We start from the raw sequence: 18,594 nt of genomic DNA on the forward strand, positions 1-18,594 counted from the left end.
GGCAACCCTAACAGTATTCCTGTCAGAGCTGTTGGAGCACATCTATAATCCTCCCCCAAGTTTCCCAGATCAATAAACGGTGCCCCCTTCACCCAGGGGTTGAGGCTAAACACAGAGGTATCACTCATGACTTCTCCCCTTTCCCATATCTGCCCCAATCCATGACCAAGTCCTGAGGGTTCCATCCTCAGGATATTTCAGGTATCCATCCACCCACTTCTCACCAGCTCCACCCCAGTCCTCGGGGACTCACAGAAGCCTCCCACGGGTCCGCCTGCCTCCACTCTGGCCTCTGCAGTTACGGCTGCAGGCGGGTATTTACACACACAAGGCTGATCTCCACCATCTCCTGCTCAGGACCCTCCCCTGGTCTCCTACAGCCCGCAGGCCCCACCTGATGAGCACCTCTGGCCCCTGGGCCGTTATCCGCCCTTGCCTCTGCACAGACGGACGGGGGTGAGGCTCACCCCTTCCCTCATTCAGAGCTCAAGTTCTCCTCAGAGGGGCCTCACCCTACTAAAAACCCCACCTCTGCCCCTGCCGGACTCCAACCCCTCCACCTCATTTCCTCCACAGCAGTGACACTGCCTGGAATCACATCATCTACGTTCTCCTTTACACTCTGTCTTCCCACTAGAAGACAAGCTCCACGCAAGCAGGATTTTGACACTGTCCTACCCACGTGCCCCACAGTCTGGCACAGGGTCTGGCATAGAGAAAAACACGTTAAATACTTGCTGAAGGAATAAAGAACTCTCACGAAGCACTCAGCACAACACCTGCCACATAGGAAGTGCCCAAGAACTGTTAGTTGGTAATAATAAAAATATTTATTATAATTACAGTTCACAGATCAGAATATGGAAGCCCTACGAGGTTACCTGCCTAAGCCAGGTTGCACTCTAGTCTGACAGTCTAGTACACGTCCACGGTGCCACGTTCCACGAGCACAGAATAACCGATGCTCCCTGCCCGCCCCCAGCAGGAACGCGAAGGACACTGCGGCCAGTCCCCCTGACCATCCTGTGCCCTGCCTCCTCTCACCCGGCAAGAGTCACCTGATCCTAGAAGGGGTGGCTGGCACGCTATTGAACCCTATGGCAGTCCCAGGAACGACAACTGATGGTCCCAAGCGTTCCACCAGGTAAAACAAAGGCAGGCTTCCAACTCACCCTAAGACCACTCTAAGAGGTAGGCAAGGGTGATTATCTGCATTTCATAAATGAGAAAGTAGAGAAAGAGAAATAAATGACCTGCTCGAAAACCACATGCGTACTAATTAATGGTGTCCCTGGGCCCAGGATTCCGAACATTTTAGAACACTAGGCCTCCCTCTTTCCAACACACTACACTACTCTGGGCATCCGTGAAAAAAGGAAAGGAAGACAAAGAACCCTGACCACAGCTTTATCTGTTTTATTTTATTAATTTACTTTTTTTTTTTTTTTTTCGGTACGCGGGCCTCTCACTGTTGTGGCCTCTCCCGTTGCGCAGCACAGGCTCCGGACGCGCAGGCTCAGCGCCATGGCTCACGGGCCCAGCCGCTCCGTGGCATGTGGGATCTTCCCGGACCGGGGCACGAACCCGTGTCCCCTGCATCGGCAGGCAGACTCCCAACCACTGCGCCACCAGGGCAGCCCCTATTTATTTACTTTTTAAATTTATTTATTTTTTATTCTTTTGGCTGCGTTGGGTCTTCGTTGCTACATGCGGGCTTTCTCTAGTTGCGGCGAGCAGGGGGCTACTCTTTGCTGCATTGCATGGGCTTCTCATTGCAGTGGCTTCTCGTTGCAGAGCATGGGCTCCAGGCACGCAGGCTTCAGTAGTTGCAGCATGTAGGCTCAGTATTTGTGACTCTCGGGCTCTAGAGGGCAGGCTCAGTAGTTGTGACTCGTGGGCTCAGTAGTTGTGGCACACGGGCTTAGTTGCTCCATGGCATGTGGGATCTTCCCGGACCAGGGCTCGAACCGTGTGCCCTGCATTGGCAGGCGGATTCTTAAGCACCACACCACCAGGGAAGTCCCACTTTATCTATTTTAAATGACATTAAGTTGTAAGGGAAAAGAACATTCTAAAGAAAGTCCTTCTATATATCCATATTCACAATGACACTCTTAACCTCCTCCAGCACAGGGGAATTTTCGTACCTCTCCATTAGACATCCAGAAACAACTTCTGATTATTTATACAGTGGGAGTTTGTAAGAGCACTGCATGGTTTTGTAAACTCATGAGCATGTATCAGGCCCAGATGCCTCAAAAACCTGGATAAAACGTGAGTTTTAATCTGAACGCTCACAGAGTGCGCTGTGTTACATATATACTAATAACGACACAGAAAAGCTGACACCACAGGATCACGGCCTCTCTCCCGGACACTTGGTTACGTCGCTTTATGAAGGGTGCCAGAACCTGTGTCCAAGAATAGAATGAAACATGCCATTTCTGATAGCAAAGCCAGGATCTCTAAAACCCTCCTGAAGGCGTGAAGGCATCCTGAAAGGTCAGATAAGGAGAGAAGGGAGAAGCCCCTCGTCCTCTGCCACCCCGCACCAGTGTCCCTCATCGGCATCTTGGCATCATCACTGTTACCAAAAATCTGTGGGCGACAAAGCAAAAGCCTAAACGCCTCTGGCCGGCCACGCTCAGGGACCACGTGTTTGGGGCTTCAGGCCCTCGGAGGTAGATCTTACAAAGTTCATCTCACAAACAAGAGCACTAAAGCCCCCGGGGGCTCTGTAACTTGTGGGGGTCACAAAGCCGGGGCCTGGTACTAGCTCAGACACACCTGGTTTCAAAGCTCCAAACTGTATGGCACATTCGTTAACACGCCCCGTTCCCCAACCCCACCTCTTCCGCCCAGGGCTGGCACTGAACAGGGCCACAGAGGCTCCACTATCACACACTTGGCATTGACAACAGAAAGGAGAACAGAGAACGAGGCGAGAAAAATCCTCCAGACAACGCGCACCTACCACCCACCAGGATGCGGACAGCTGGTCTACCTGCACTTTTTCTATCTTCTGCCTAGGCTCTGCAATTCCCCATTTAAGATTTCTCCGTGTAACAACTGCTAAGGATTTATAATTCAGTAGCATGACCAGGAATAGCACTGAGGACAGCCCAGAATCACATTGTTTCATGGCTCTAAGGGTGGAGGGAGCTTTTCTTCACACCACAAAACTCTTAGACTATGCGGTGGGTAGGGACAATTACTGTCACCAAAGTACGCGTCCCTCCCACCTCTCCCCAGGCACACACAACACAGACCACAGCTACTGCTTTACAACTGCTCTGACCAGCTGCTTGGCCTTAAATGAGATCCTTGGAAGGATGGAACTGCTAAAGAGTCCACCTTGTGTTAAAGCAGCAGTCCTTCCTTTTTCTACATTGCTCTCCATTTTCCTTCCTACAGTTCACCTGAGTCTGGAAAACATTCTTAAATAAGTCTTCCCACGATTTCCCCACATCCCCCTCTTACCTTTTCATTTGTAACAGAACCTGGGGTGGGCGCGCCATGTCCCCACCACAGCTGGCTTCCCAGGGCCACCGGCTGGCAGGTTTACCTTCAGCAAGAACACGCAAACAAGACTACAATTTCCCAGTCCCTCCTCAATTCTGCCCTAGAAAGCGTCCCAACCCCTCAGCCGAATTCTAAACACAACCAAACAGTCCTGCAAATCTCTTCCGCCAAGCCCCTACACCTTGCTCTTAAACTGATCAGCCCCGGGCAAATCACACTCGGTGCCCTCCACGCCTCTCGCCCTACCCTTCACGCCTCTCCCCCTACCCTTCACCTTAGAGTCAGAAACCCAGTCCCGCAGCCTTAGGTGGGATTTCCATCATTCTTGCTGAGATGCCTTAATTCACAAAGTGCTACCTTCCCTTCACAGCTCTTAATATCACGGTCATCAGACAATGTCTGTGTAACTCATGCAATTCTTTAAATATCTTCCTCCCCTGCCCTGCCATGTGGACAGGGACCCCCTGGGACTTGTCAACTGCGGTATGCCCGATGCAAGGGCAGTGCGGGCACACGGGAAGCAATAAGGAAATGTCTGTTCAATGAAGGAATGAATAGAAAACAAAGCTTCCCCCAGCAGCCTCAAAAATAACCACTCGACGATTTACCAGGACTAAGTGGCAGCTGGCCAATCATTTTCTTTCTTTTACTGATGGGATCTAGCAATCAGCAGCATCAGATGCAGTGGAAAGCATCGACTCCTTTTCAGCGGAGCTCCCTAGGTACTGAGTGTAAGGAAAAGTTTAAAGTTCAGACGGATGGGGCCCAGCACCTCTTGCACAAGAAGGAAAAGGGGAGAAACTGGTCTGCTTCACAAAGGAAAAGCAAAACAAGGCCAAGCTTAAACAAGGAAATTACACAAAAAAAACGCAGGGAAGTCTCATCATCAGGTCATCCCAGCACTAAGTGGCCCGGGGCTGCGCACACGGACTCCTTAGCTGCACAGAGCTTTCCCTACATGACATGAGCCCAAAGTGAGATGCAAAAACGGGTCAGTGCTCACAGCTACTTTCTCCAGACTTAAAGAAGGCTGACAAGTCAATATCTCAAGATATCCGGGGACTTCTAAAAATGCCTAAAATCTAGACCTCACCCAACCAAACCTCCTGGCCCCTTTTCTCCAAACATTTGCATAGAGAATTCTGGAGGGAAGGGGCAGATGGGGCATTAAGAATATGAAGCTATATTACTAACCTACTATGTCCCCTCTTTTTGGAGAAAAGTTTTCCATGCCTTAACCACTCCCCCAAAAAAATCTTTAAAAGTCTTTTCCACCTTTACATGTGGCATTAAATAGCTAGTGGGAAGCAGCCGCATAGCACAGGGAGATCAGCTCGGTGCTTTGTGACCACCTAGAGGGGTGGGATAGGGAAGGTGGGAGGGAGATGCAAGAGGGAGGGGATATGGGGATATATGTATGCATATAGCTGATTCACTCTGTGATACAGCAGAAACTAACACACCATTGTAAAGCAATTATACTCAAATAAAGATGTTAAAAAAAAAAAGTAACAGGAAGGAAGCGAGAGAGGGAGGGAGGGAGGGAGGGTGGACAGCATCCATCCTACCACTTACAGTTCAGGACCCGGATCTCTCAGAGCACTTCTCTCAAGCACAAACCAAGTCTGCTTCTAAACATCCCATGAATGGAATCTCCAGGCAACAGGGACAGGTGTCTGGCCATCACAAAGAGCCATACGAGTCTGTAACCCTGGACCACTCCCAAACTTTTCTCTCCACCCTGCGAGGCAGCAGAACTTTTAAGAGCAAAACAGCTCAACTCTAACCTCACGTCCAGCTTGGCTGTGCTGCTCAGACCGTTCAAGGTCATAGCAGGGTTGAAAAATGAGATTGAGAGATTCTGATGGCCCCTATTTTAGTTTCTTTTGACTTATGGTTGGAGAGAGGTGCCATTATTACAGCAGATTACACACTTTACACAGTCACTCACAGGTCACTGCCGTTGACCCTCCATATCCACAGGGTATTGGTTCCAGGACCCCCGAGGATACCTAAATCCGCAGATGCTCAAGTCCCTGATATAAAATGGTGCAGTAAAATGAATACAGTCGGCCCTCTGTGTCCGTGGGTTTGGCACCTGCGGATTCGATCCTTGGTTGTTTGAATGTGGGGATGTGAAACTTGGGGATACGGAGGGCTGACTGTACTGCACCATAACCCGTCCAAGCACACTCACAGATTAAGGAGCCCCACGTTAGAAACAGGAACAAAGATTGCACCTGACAGTACATAACCACAACTTCCTCCTTGCAAATTCTTCTGATTTCAAAAAGTATTGCATCATCCTAGTGATCAGTCTAGTACTTCTAACAGTTGTCTCCAAAACCTCTTTTTAACTTTGCATATTGGAGAAATTAAATGTCGGAACATTTTACAAGTGGAAAATAAAAGTATGTAATGACAAAAGCATTCAGTGGCTAAATCTGGGGTGGAACAATGTGTTTTTTGTTTTTGTTTTTTCACAGAACACAGGCACGTGGCGCAAGGTCTTTTAGAAGCAAGCAAGTCACCAGCTACAAAACCATGGCTATTCCTTGTTCTACAAAGAGTTCCTTTCCATCACATATTTCTCATGGATCTCAGAACACAATTTTATTTTTTTGAATATGTTAAAAGCCAAAAGGTTTACTTTTATTAAAAAAAAAAAGCCAATCTGAAACTACTCCTGAAATCCAAAGAATATAGTACATTAAACGCTTCTATCTGTCCGTTCTTCCCTATTAAGTGGAACTTGCATTGTTTTTTCTCTTCCCTCCCCCTTCTGTATAGGTGGTTATCTGCAAGGCTATGAGGAAAAACACTTCAAACGACTTGTTGGCAAAACACTGCTGTAGACTACGGTTATTAGAGATTGTGTTTTAGGCTGATAAGAGTGGTAAAGATTAATAATCAGTAACTCCCTGATTTATTCATTCACACACATGCATTTCCACACCATGGCTGCCAAGCCATAAATGAAGCAAAGATGCCTTTATCCTCCGGGTATGTTTGGGTGGTTTGGTACATGAGTGACTTTTTTTTCCCCTCTATTTCTTTTCAATTTTTTAATAAATATATATAATTTTATACTTAAAAGTTTTAAACTGGAAAAGACTAGCACTAAGAAATCTTCTCTAGACAGGCCCTCCAGATACTATTTCAACTTAAAGCAACTTGGACAGCTAAAATCTCCAAAGTGATGGAGAGGGCACATGGCCGGCGGGGAAACTAAGTACCTGTTAGCAAGAAATCCTCAAGTTAAAAATATAAAGTCTAACAGGCCGCATTCCGGTTTTCTGTATTTATCTTGAATATCAAACTCATTTTCATTAAATAACTTTGCTCTACTGTCATTAAGTCAAGTCTTTTCAAGGAAAGAAAGGTATGGTATCTTGCTGCAGAGAAAAAGATACCGCATTTATCCTCTGCGGGATTCCGCTTCGCATTTCAGAGGGACTGTTACCATCCCCTACACAGCAAGTCAAAACTTGGCCAGACGCATCCACGCCATCCCCGAGGGACCTGAAGATGCTTGAGGAGAAGTTAAGAGAACCAAAATTTTAGGACTCCTTGGGGGCAGACGCCACCCAACATACTGGGTTCACTGGAGTAGCGGGAGCGGAGAAGAGGCAAAAATAGAAAAGTTACTTGCAGACTGTTTGGAAACGGTGCCCCGGTCACCTTTAAACCAGCGGCGCAAAGCCTCCACGGCCCCTCCTCTGTTTGCCCAGGAGGAGGAGGCTCCGCGGCGGCCGGGGCTGCAGGGGGCGAGCCGGGCGCCCAGGGCTCGGCATCTGGCCGCGCGCGGCGCACCCGGTGGGCAGCGCATCCCCGCTCCAGGCAGGGTCTCTCCATTTTCAGGGCCGAGGAAGCAACAATAAGCCGAGCGGAGCGGCCGCTCAGGCTCGCCTCCCTCGCGGCGCCCACCCCCCCATCCCCTGCACTCCCGAGCCTCGGGTACCCCCGCGCGCGACCCCTGCCACGCCCCGACCCCGCACCCCGGGCTCGTCCCCGGCACGGTGCGGGGTGGCCCGGGCTCCCCGCACGCCCACCGCCCGGCGCGCCGTCCTCCAGCGCACGCAGGGACCCCCGCCCAGCGCCGGCCACGGGGAGGGGAAGCCCGGCGGCCCTTCCCGCCCGGGGTACCCTCGCGTCAAGGGTCGGAGCCGGGCGGCTGACCGGCCGGCCGCGCAGTGGCCCCGGCGGGCACCCCGCCTCCCCCGCGCTCCCAGTCTTTGTGTGCAAAGTAAGTGCGGTAGGCGAACCCACCTCGGCGCGCGCACAAAGGCGCGCGGCTCCCTCCGCGGCGCTCGCTCCGGGCGGCCGCGGCGGCGCCCAGCGGCCCGGCGGCTCAGGGCGTCCGGGAGGCGGCGCGGGCGGCGGCTCCGACTGCGGCTCCGACGGCGGCGGCGGCGGCGGCGGCACGGCCAGTCCAGCGCAAAGAAGCTCTTTCACACCCCGCGGCCCCGCGCGTCCGAATTAAGCGGCGAGGCTGGGCGGAGCTAGGCTGCTGAGGCCACGCCCCGGACACGCCCCGTCGCGCTGGCTGCAGCTCGGCGCTCCGGACCGCGGCCCGCGGGGACTGCGCCGGGAAAAAGTCTGTCAGTTTGATTCCTGGAGGTTTTCGTTCTGTGGTTTTAGTTTGGTTGGCTTCGGAATCTCTCAAAGCAGAGGGAATATTGGAAGAAAAAAACTGAGTGTCACCGGATGAGAGAGAGAGAAATGGGAAATTAAAGGTGACAGGCGCCCGTTTGCGAGGCCCACAATCAAAGATCTCTCTCTGTGTCTGTCTGTCTGTCTGTCTGTCTGTCTCTCTCTCTCTCTCTCTCTCTCTCTCACACACACACACACACACACACACACGACCGCAAGTATTCGGGACTGGTTGATTGGTGGGTGTCTGGCCTCCATCGCCACTCCACTCCTGTGACATTCAGAGAGACTGTCCCCATTGAAATTCTGCCAACACGTCACCGAAGAAAACTCAGAGGGACACGGAATCAGATGTACTGTCCAGCCAGAGCCTGAAACCCAGTGACCTGGGAATTTGCTCAGACTCCTCCCCCTCGCCCTCGCTCTTCAAAGGGTAATTGGAGATTTAAAGTTATGCGAAGGGGGTTTCCTGGTGGCGCAGTGGTTGAGAGTCTGCCTGCCGATGCGGGGAACGCGGGTTCGTGCCCCGGTCCGCGAAGACCCTACATGCCGCGGAGCACATGGGCCCGTGGGCCATTGCCGCTGAGCCTGCGCGTTCGGAGCTTGTGCTCCGCGACGGGAGAGGCCGCAACAGTGAGAGGCCCGCGTACCGCGCAAAAAAAAAAAAAAAAAACTTATGCGAAGGAGAAAAGGGTTTGTTTTTTTCCCTCTCGGATTTTCGTTTTTCTCAGCTCCCTTACAGCAAATCGCTTCTCTGCCCAACCCCGAGACTCTTAGATTACAATCTACGTGAATCACAGCAGGTAAAAAAATGGGAGATATGTTTCAGAGTAACAAACAATAAAGACAGCAGGTAATGGATTTTAGAGCAAAAGCTTTTGAATTTTCTTGGCAACAGATGAATAAGGGCTTATTTACTGGGAAGCTTTTCTGACTGAAACAGCTTGGGTCACAATCACACAGAAAAGTCATATCAATTATGGATTTTGGTAAACCAATTACTTACTCCAAAAATGTTGGAAAGTCACAGTACTTCAAGAGCCTGGTCATCCCTAGGCCTTGAAGCCCACTGAGGGGTGGGGTCACCTGCCAGAGGATTTAGAGAGATGGGCTCCTTCCCAACCCAAGAAATTGACCTGTGTGAACTTTATCCACGGTGTTTCCCGCAAGTCTTACTTCCCTCCCATTCTTGGGTTATGTTGGTTCTGTTCTTCACAATGGATACACCAGTCACTAAACCAGAACCTGGGATCCAGCCTAGATTTTGCCCTCACTCCTCACAGGGGAGACAATTCCAAGTCCTGCACGTTCTGTGTGACGGCTTGATAGCCCTTCCAGTCCCCATCCCACTGGCTCTGCCCCAGCTGGCCTTTGGGGTCTGTCAACACACTGTGGCAGTAGCCCCCCAGCTGTCCCCAGACCCCAATCTCACATATGCTTTTCCTCCAAACTGCTTCCCCAGTGAACATTCCACTTGCACATCTGCTCTCAAAACCCTTTAAGGGATGCCCAATCCCTACCACATGGCCAAGTTCAAGCTCCTTCGTACGGTACCCCGTAGCACAGCGTACCTCTTGATATCACCTTGATGACTTCCCTAGGCTCTTGCTGTATCCCCCAAACAAACACCCATGGTGCCACTCAGCCAGAGTGTTGTATTTGCTAAACGGCCCTGTTTTGTGACTATGAGGACTGGATGAAAGAATCTGTCACCTGTTAGGCTTTTCTATGCCTCCCCTCTACCCAGCACACCTTCATACCCCCCCTACCCCCAAGAGCTTCTCTCCTGTCTGAGATCCAAGTTGCTCTGAGAAGACTTGCTGACCTGCTCAAACTGAATGGACCTTTTCTGCCCTTCCCATACCTAGCACGGCCTTATAACTAGTGCACTGTATTATAAATATGTGCTCTTGGGGCTTCCCTGGTGGCGCAGTGGTTGAGAGTCCGCCTGCCAATGCAAGGGACACGGGTTCGTGCCCCAGTCCAGGAGGATCCCACGGGCCGCGGAGCGGCTGGGACCGTGAGCCATGGCCACTGAGCCTGCGCGTCCGGAGCCTGTGCTCCGCAATGGGATTAGCCACAACAGTGAGAGGCCCACATACCGCAAAAAAAAAAAAAAAAAAAAAAAAAGTGCTCTCCTTGAGCAGAGTTTATACTTGATAGATACACATATCTTTACATCCTCCTGCCTAACCCAGTATCTGGCAAATAACAAATGTTAGGGACTGAATTGTGTCTTCCCCAAATTCATGTGTTGAAACCCTAACCCCCCAATGTGACTGTATTTGGAGATGGGGCCTTTAGGGAGGTGATTAAGGTTAAATGAGGTCATGAGGTTGGGGACCTAATCCAGTAGGACTGGTGACCTCATAAGAAGAGGAAGAGATACCAGAGATCTGTCTCTCTGTGCACACAAGGAGGCCATGTGAAGACACAGCTAGAAGGTAGTCATCTGCAAGCCAGGAAGAGGCCTCACCAGAAACCAACACTGCTGACACCTTGATCTTGGACTTCCATCCTCCAAAACTGTGAGAAGATAAATGACTGTTGTTTAAGCCACTGTTATGGCAGCTCAGCAGACTAATGCATTAGATTCTAGACTCTTAACACTAGAAAAGCATGGACCCACTAGTGAGCCTATAATGTACCCCCCCTCAAAGCAGCCTGGACAAACTACTATGATGCCAGGGCAGTGGACAGAGTGTCTAGACGTGATAAGTGACCACACAGCCTTTTCCCTGCCCTGGTGAGAAACAGCTTATTCCATAGACTGAGGTATTAATGCCCAAGGATCTCAGCCTTGGCCTTACCTTTGTATCAGGAACCATTATTTCTTTTAAACCAAAAACAAAAAAGTACGTCAAATATTTACTTTGAACTTCTTGAATCAAAGCTTTATTAAAAGACAGGATGCCAACACCCATTCATTAAGTCTACTGTTTGGGGCTCGTATTTCACATTCCTGAGAATCTTAGGGGGATTTTAATCCAGGCAGGATCAAGTATCCAATTTGGCTTGGGGCCCCTGGAGTCACTGTGGGTGGACTCTGGAAATAAGAACTTAAAGATTATGGACCAGAGTGATATTTATACTTGTATCCACAGCCTCTATCAACAGTGCCTGGACCACAGTAGAGGCATGATAGATGTTTGTCCAATAAATAAGCCTGGATTTTCAGGGCACAGCTAGACCTCCCAGGAGTATGTCAGGTGACACCTAACTCTCAGCCTGAATCTGATATCCTGTAGATTCCATATTCTGGATGTGGACAGAATCCCAGGAAGGTCAGGTGAGCCCGTGGTACCTCCTTGGGTTTCTACTATTGGGCTGACACACTTCACCAGGTATATAGAGGCCCTTTGCTCACTTTCTCCACATACAAAACAAAGAAAATTCTCCCCTGAGTGGCTTTTGAGTCCTTTAACCAATCACTGGTGTTAGATTCTCTAATCGTACTTTACGGCAAAACATACATAATAATTTTCCACCTTATAACACTCACCCGCAAGACCACCCATATACTCAACTTTAACCTCATCCTCTTGCTTTGACATAGGGGGTCTTTTAAATTCATTCCTAAGGAAAAGTGAGGAAAGCAGAGATGAACATGTGGGGACATAAAGTGGAACAAAGCAAATCAACTTGGAATGAGATATGTTGTCCTTTATCTCCCACTTGGTCATTTTCCTTATACACAATCTTGAAAGAGTTGCTTTATGCCCGAACCATCATCCTGCAGAACTCCAAACGGATGAGAAAGGCTTAACATTGCCCTAGAGGAGGGAAATTTATTTTTATATGTATACTGTTCTGTATCTTAAATTTTGCACTGTGTCCGTGACCATTTGAATAATCCGTTCAAAAAGACCATTTGAATAATCCATTCAAAATGAAATAAAATCTTAATTTTCAATTCATATTTTTAAAGTCATGTTCTTTAATATCTGTATCAGCTATCTATTAATGCCTAACACATCACATCAAAACATAGTGGCTTAACATAAGAATGAATGATTTGCTCACAGTGCTGTGGATTGGCAATTTGAATGAGGCTCAGCTGGGATACCTTGTTTTTGCTCTGCTTTCTGTTCTGTTTGGCTCTACCATGCGTTTAGCTGTCACTGGGAGGTTGGCTAGGGAACAGCTTGTCCTGAGTGGCCTCAAAGTCCAGATGTTGACAGGAGTTGTCTGCTTGGGTCCCTCAGGTGCAGGCTCACGGTGACTTCCTCCCGGGGCAGCTGGTCCAAGAGGGTGAAAGAGGAAGCCATCAGGCCTCTCGAGGTCTAACCTCTGCTACATTCTGTCATTCGAAAATATCACAGACCTAGCCCATATCCAAGGTTTGGGGGCTCCACCCCTTGATGGCAAAGCGGTGGTCATATTTCAAAGGGACCTGAGTGCAAGGATGCTATGTACGATTGGAGGAGTTGTTGTAGCCATGTTTGCAAATAATCTTCCCCTGCATCAGAGTTAAGGAACTCCAGCATGGAGGGTAGCTGTGACAGGTGATAGCAGTCGTCTCAGGGAAATCCTGATTATAAACCAGCCAAAACCCTTTGCAATTAAACATAAAACCGACAACAGATTCAATAAATTGCTACTGGTCTCACGTCCTGAACAGAGAGATTAAAGTATGTATGTGATTTCTGCTTTTTTGCTTCTGGTTTCATATAAGAATGAGAGGCGGGGAGGAAAGGACAAAGGCTTTAGGACGCTAAAGAAGCTAAGGTTGACCAGGTTCTAAATCAGTGTATTAGTTATCTGTTGCTGCATAACTAATTACCACAGAATTAGCCCACATATATTAGCTCATCACAGCTTTAGTCAGGCACGGCCTGGATGGATTCTCGACCCAAGGTCCCACAAAGCAGAAATCAAGATGTTGGCAGGACTCATGGCTCACTTCATCTGGAGCTCAAGGTCCTGTTGGCAGAATTCAGTTCCTTGTGGTTGTAAGACTGAGGTTCCCATCTTCCTTTGGCTGAACTGGGAGGCACTCTCAGCTCTTAAAAGCTGCCCACATACCTTACTAAGGAGGCCTTTTCCATCATCTAGTGAGCAAGCACCCAGCAAATCCTTTGGTGCTTCTAATCTCTGCCCCCCTTCATCTCCACCCACATCCATCTCTGCCTCTAGACTCAGGTTTAGAGTGCTCATGTGATTAGGTCAGGCCCACCCAGATCATCTCCCAATCTTAAGGTCAACTGATTTGAGACCTTCCTTTGAGTTGCAAAATCCCTTCCCAGCAGTACCTAGATTGGTGTATAACTGAGTGACTGGGAGAAGGTATGTGTATACCAGGGGACAGAATTCTGCCCATACAATCCAGAATATAAATAGATGGACTGATAGGCAGATGGACAGATGTTCTTTAGTATAAAACTTACAGATGTGAGGGCGGGCAGAAGATGGAGGCCTTGGGGAGGTATCACATACAAGCTCCTCAGCTACTTAGGTAAACCAGAAGAAGCCAGGCCTGAGAAGGAATCCCAGTTAGGTTAATAAGCTAGCTCCCACACAGCTCAAGGGGTCCTAAGTCTTCATTAAACTGTGATGACCTGACTACTGAAAAACTAGGAAAAGAAAACAAAGTTAAGAATATGGCACACTAATTTTATCACTTAAACAGCATAATAATATGCACATAAGTGTTTCCTTGATTTTGCTTAACTGCTTTGCACCATTGTTGCATCACACTAATGCAATATTCTATAACCATGAAGATAATGCTTTTCAATGAAGAGACTTATAGAACTCATTTGTGGAAGTGTTTTGTGAAAAGATGTATGGCTTGCCAAGCAAATACAGCGTATATGTACCTTTTAAAATTAGTAGTACTTAGAAAGGATCAAAATGACAGACTCAAATCAAAAAGCATGTGCTATAAGCAAGATCATGAGCTGTTATTTTATTTATTTATTTATTTATTTATTTATTTATTTATTTATTTATTTATTTATTTATTTATTTATTTGCGGTACGCGGGCCTCTCACTGTTGTGGCCTCTCCCGTTGCGGAGCACAGGCTCCGGACGCGCAGGCTCAGCGGCCATGGCTCACGGGCCCAGCCGCTCCGCGGCATGTGGGGTCTTCGCGGACCGGGGCACGAACCCGTGTCCCCTGCATGGGCAGGCGGACTCTCAACCACTGCGCCACCAGGGAAGCCCCATGAGCTGTTATTTTAAAATAGCCTCTTTGCATGAGCATTTGTGAGCGCAGGAATGGAATCACTTCATTAAATATGCTAATGGTACCACTAAGAAAAATGAACACTCTCCCCTTTAATAGTTAGTTATCTGCTACAAAGCATTTGGCAAACTCCACAACAGAGCCGTGCTTCATAGTGTAACTGAACACTATGCCATTTCTAGACAGTTTAAAATTCAGGAGAGTTGTCATTTCAAAACCTTTAATATATGAGTTGCCTCAAATGTTTGATTTCCTTTTTCACAAAACACTTGCTCTTTGTTATTCATAATTTTAAAATCAAAGGGACTCTATAATATAATGGTGATTAATATCTGCAACTAAATATCGCCTAAGAGTCAAAAGAAACAGCTGTTAGTCACATAAACAACTAGGGCATGATGCAAAGATCTGAGTTTTACGTCTTTTTCTTTACATAAATCCAAAACCAGAAAAAGAGGATTTCCTGACTGTCTTCCTGTACATTAAAACTAAAATCTCTAAAAGCAAAGGGAGGGGAAAAAACACTCAGACGCTCATCCTGTCAAAAATATTAAGATGTCTTAATAGTAAATATTAATGAGTAAACAATCTCTGCACGTAAGCATAATAAAGATAATTCCTATACGCTTCCTGATTCGAATAACTAGCACAGAAAACAAGTGGCCAATTCACTGAGAACACTCTACATTTTGCTTCAACTTCTTTTTCTTCTTGCTCTACATTCCAGATACAGTTCTAGCAGGAAGTATCCCTTAAAATGCTTGAATTGGTAATAACTAGTTGAATGCCATTTATATATACTTACCTGCCTTTTAAGCAATGCAATAAAGTAAGTCCATGGAATTATAGAAAAAAGACTAGGCTAGGGCAGAAGGGATCTAAATCTTGGCTCTGCTACCAACTAGCTTTGTGACTTTGGACAAGATATTTAACTCACTGCAGGCTATTTCCTCTGGACTTAGTGGTTAATGATTTTATTGCAACATAAATCTAGATAAATGCATGTTCCATGTAAAAATTACAGCACTATTACGCACACACACACATATGTATATACATGTATATAGAGAGAGGTGTGTGTATACATATATGCTATATCTAAAAATTTCAGCATTAATGGTTTTTCTGCTGCTGTCCCATCTTGGCTGCAAAGGGAGGACTGCTCAGTCCACTCTGGGCTTGCACCTAAAGTCCAAAATGCAGTTAATGTTAAATCTTGCCAGAGAAAGCTTGCTTATTAACTCTGCCTAGAGAATTGCCATACGTTTGAAGTGCTAATGATTCCTGTGCTTTAAAAGATGCTCTTCGAGCAATAACATTCTTTTATGTGTTCCACCAAATGCTACCTAATATTAACTGTAGCTGGATAATGTTAAATTAATAAGGAGCTAAACTTGATAAGGAAAGAGAGAAAGAATGACTGACAAAAGGGCAGAGTCCTTCGGGGGTAGCTGAAGGCTCGTTTCTGGAGATGTTTGGTAATCCTCCCCAGGCGTTTCTCAGTCACCGAAACAACCTGCCTTGGTTCTTATTCCAGCTTGACCTGACGACTGCCCTTCTGCAAGTCAACAGCTGAGACACATTGCAAGAAACTGTACTTTGACATGCACCTGCTTTTCCCAGATCGTTCCTCTCAACAACTGCTTAAGCCATCTGCTCTCATCTACATGAGTGCATAAACAACTACTTAAAAGGATAAATGAGAGAAATACAAAGGTAGAATGAAACTTTTTCTTTAAAAGACCAATAAAATGGACAAAACTTTGTCCAAAATGATGAGAGACAGAAAGAGAGACAAAGTCAAAATAATATTAGGAATGAAAATGGAGGCATAACTATTGATACTCGAAGATACTCAAAAGAGAATACAGAAACACTAGGGACAGCTTTATCTGAAAATTTAAGTGAAATGGAAAAATTCCCAGAAAAATTCAACTTGCCACAACCAACTCAGAATGAAATAGGAAACTGGGAGAGTCCCACATGCTACTGATGAATGGGATCAGCAATTAAGATTTTCTTGCAGAATAGGAGGAGCCCAGTACTATGGAAACTGATTTTCAGAATGATTAATGATATTCATGGCTCAGAGATATGCTTAATCTTTCTGAGAGACAGCTTATCAACGTGACCAATTAAAAGCAGAACTTCCCTGTTTACTCACAACTTCCCTACTCACCACCCCCCCTTATCAAGAGGACCCCTGACACTATCAGTCCTACCACTTTAGGTAATCTTCATTTCCTCTCGGGCCCTACGTCCACTTGGGTCACAAAACCAATCCATTGCTTTCACTATATTCCTCTCATATCCACACGTTCCTCTCCATCTCTAGCAAATTCTGCCTGGACCACAGATACTTAATCCTCATTGAATGGACATCTACGGACTACTCTCCTCCCATATGCCCCACATAGCAAACACTATCGCCCAAGCCATGGCACCAGCAGGCCCCACCCAATATAACAAGTTATGTAAGCCTTCCTCCCTCAGACCCAGGCCTCTGGTTTTTCCTTGATTAAAATTCCAAGTTACTTCTTTCTTTAGGAAATTGTTTTCTTAAAAATAGAACTACCGTATGATCCAGCAATCCCTCTTCTGGGTGTACACACAAAGGAAATGAAATCAGTACTTTGAAGAGATACAATATCTGCACCCCCGGGTTCACTGCAGAATTATTCACAGTTGCCAAGATTGTGTATCAAGAAAACAGCCTAAATGTCTGTCCATGAGTAAAGAAATTGTGATGTGTATATACAATGGAATATTACTCAGCCTTAAAAAGAAAAAGAGGGACTTCCCTGGCAGTCCAGTGGTTAAGACTCCACGCTCCCACTGCTGGGGGCACGGGTTACATCTCTGGTCGGAGAACTAAGATCCCACATGCCGCATGTCGCGGCCAAAAAAACCCCAAAACAATACAAAACAAAACCTGCCATTTGCAACAATGTGGATGAACCTGGAGGACATTATGAAAATATGGGGCTTCCCTGGTGGTGCAGTGGTTGAGAGTCCGCCTGCCGATGCAGGGGACACGGGTTCATGCCCCGGTCTGGGAAGATCTCACATGCCGCAGAGCGGCTGGGCCTGTGAGCCATGGCCGCTGAGCCTGCGCGTCCAGAGCCTGTGCTCCGCGAGGGGAGAGGCCACAGCAGTGAGAGGTCCACGTACCGCAAAAAAATAAATAAATAAAATAAAATAAAATAAAATAAAATAAGTCAGACACAGAAAGAACAGAACTGCATGATCGCACTTATATGTGGAATATAAAAGAGTCAAATACACAGAAGCAGAGAACAGAATGGCCATTACTAGGGGCAAGAAGGCAGGGGAAATGGAGAAATGCTGGTCAAAGGGTACTAAGTTGCAGTTATGTAGGAAGAATAAGCCTACAGGTATAATATACAGCATGGTGACTATAGTTAATAATATTGTATTGTGTACTGGAAATTTCCTAAGAGAATAGATTTCAAGTGCTCTCATCACACACACACACACACACACACACACACACAGACAAAATGGTAACTATGTGAGATTATGTTAATTAGCTTGACTGTAGTAATCATTTCACTATGTATGTGTGTATCAAATCAGCATGTTACATACTGTAAATATATACAGTTTTTGTTTTTCAAATGGCTTTCTTTTCCCTCAAACAGTTGTCATAAGGAGCCAACGTTAATGAATTCAGCTGAGCTGAAAATTAAGAAAATATATAGAGGCAGGGGAAGTTTACTTTTATAGAAGAATGCATTTTCTCATGAATTATAGTTACTGATCAGAGTTATTACTTTCAAAGAAGAACTGTACACATCTTCAGAAATAGTATTTAGCTTCTTATGGTTTTAGAAAGACCTGGGTCTTAAATATTATTGGTTATGAACAGCTCTCAAAACATATGTCTAGACAACTTTTTCCTAATTAGCTATGTTCTTTGTATGATTAGGATGAAAATAAGTAAGCCAAGTCCTGAACAACTCTGAATATTTCTTCTTTCATGAAATTTTTCTGATCTATTGTACTACTTTGGATAATAAATTTAATTCAATTCCTGACTTTTCTTATCTTCTCAAAATAGAACTGAATTACCAAATAAAACCTTTTTTTTTGTAATCTACAAAGTGACATGTGGATTTAGCATTAATATGTTCTTTTATTGTCATTTATTTTTGAGCAAGTTGTAACTCCCAACAATGGGAAAAAAATCAAATTTTTTCACATTATGGAA

General features: G+C 46.5%; 1 protein-coding gene across 1 annotated transcript in view; it reads right to left on the reverse strand.

Annotated features, from left to right (window-relative positions):
* Positions 1–7,863, reverse strand: part of FAM107B (family with sequence similarity 107 member B) — an 86,434-nt gene extending 78,571 nt beyond the window's left edge. Inside the window, exon 1 of the mRNA XM_082647368.1 lies at positions 7,792–7,863. The gene's annotated coding sequence lies outside the window, so the exon portion shown is untranslated. The remainder of the gene's footprint in view (positions 1–7,791) is intronic.
* Positions 7,864–18,594: the final 10,731 nt, after the last annotated feature.

Source organism: Grampus griseus, assembly GCF_964374135.1.
Source record: "Grampus griseus genome assembly, chromosome: 2".
Lineage (NCBI taxonomy): Eukaryota > Metazoa > Chordata > Mammalia > Artiodactyla > Delphinidae > Grampus > Grampus griseus.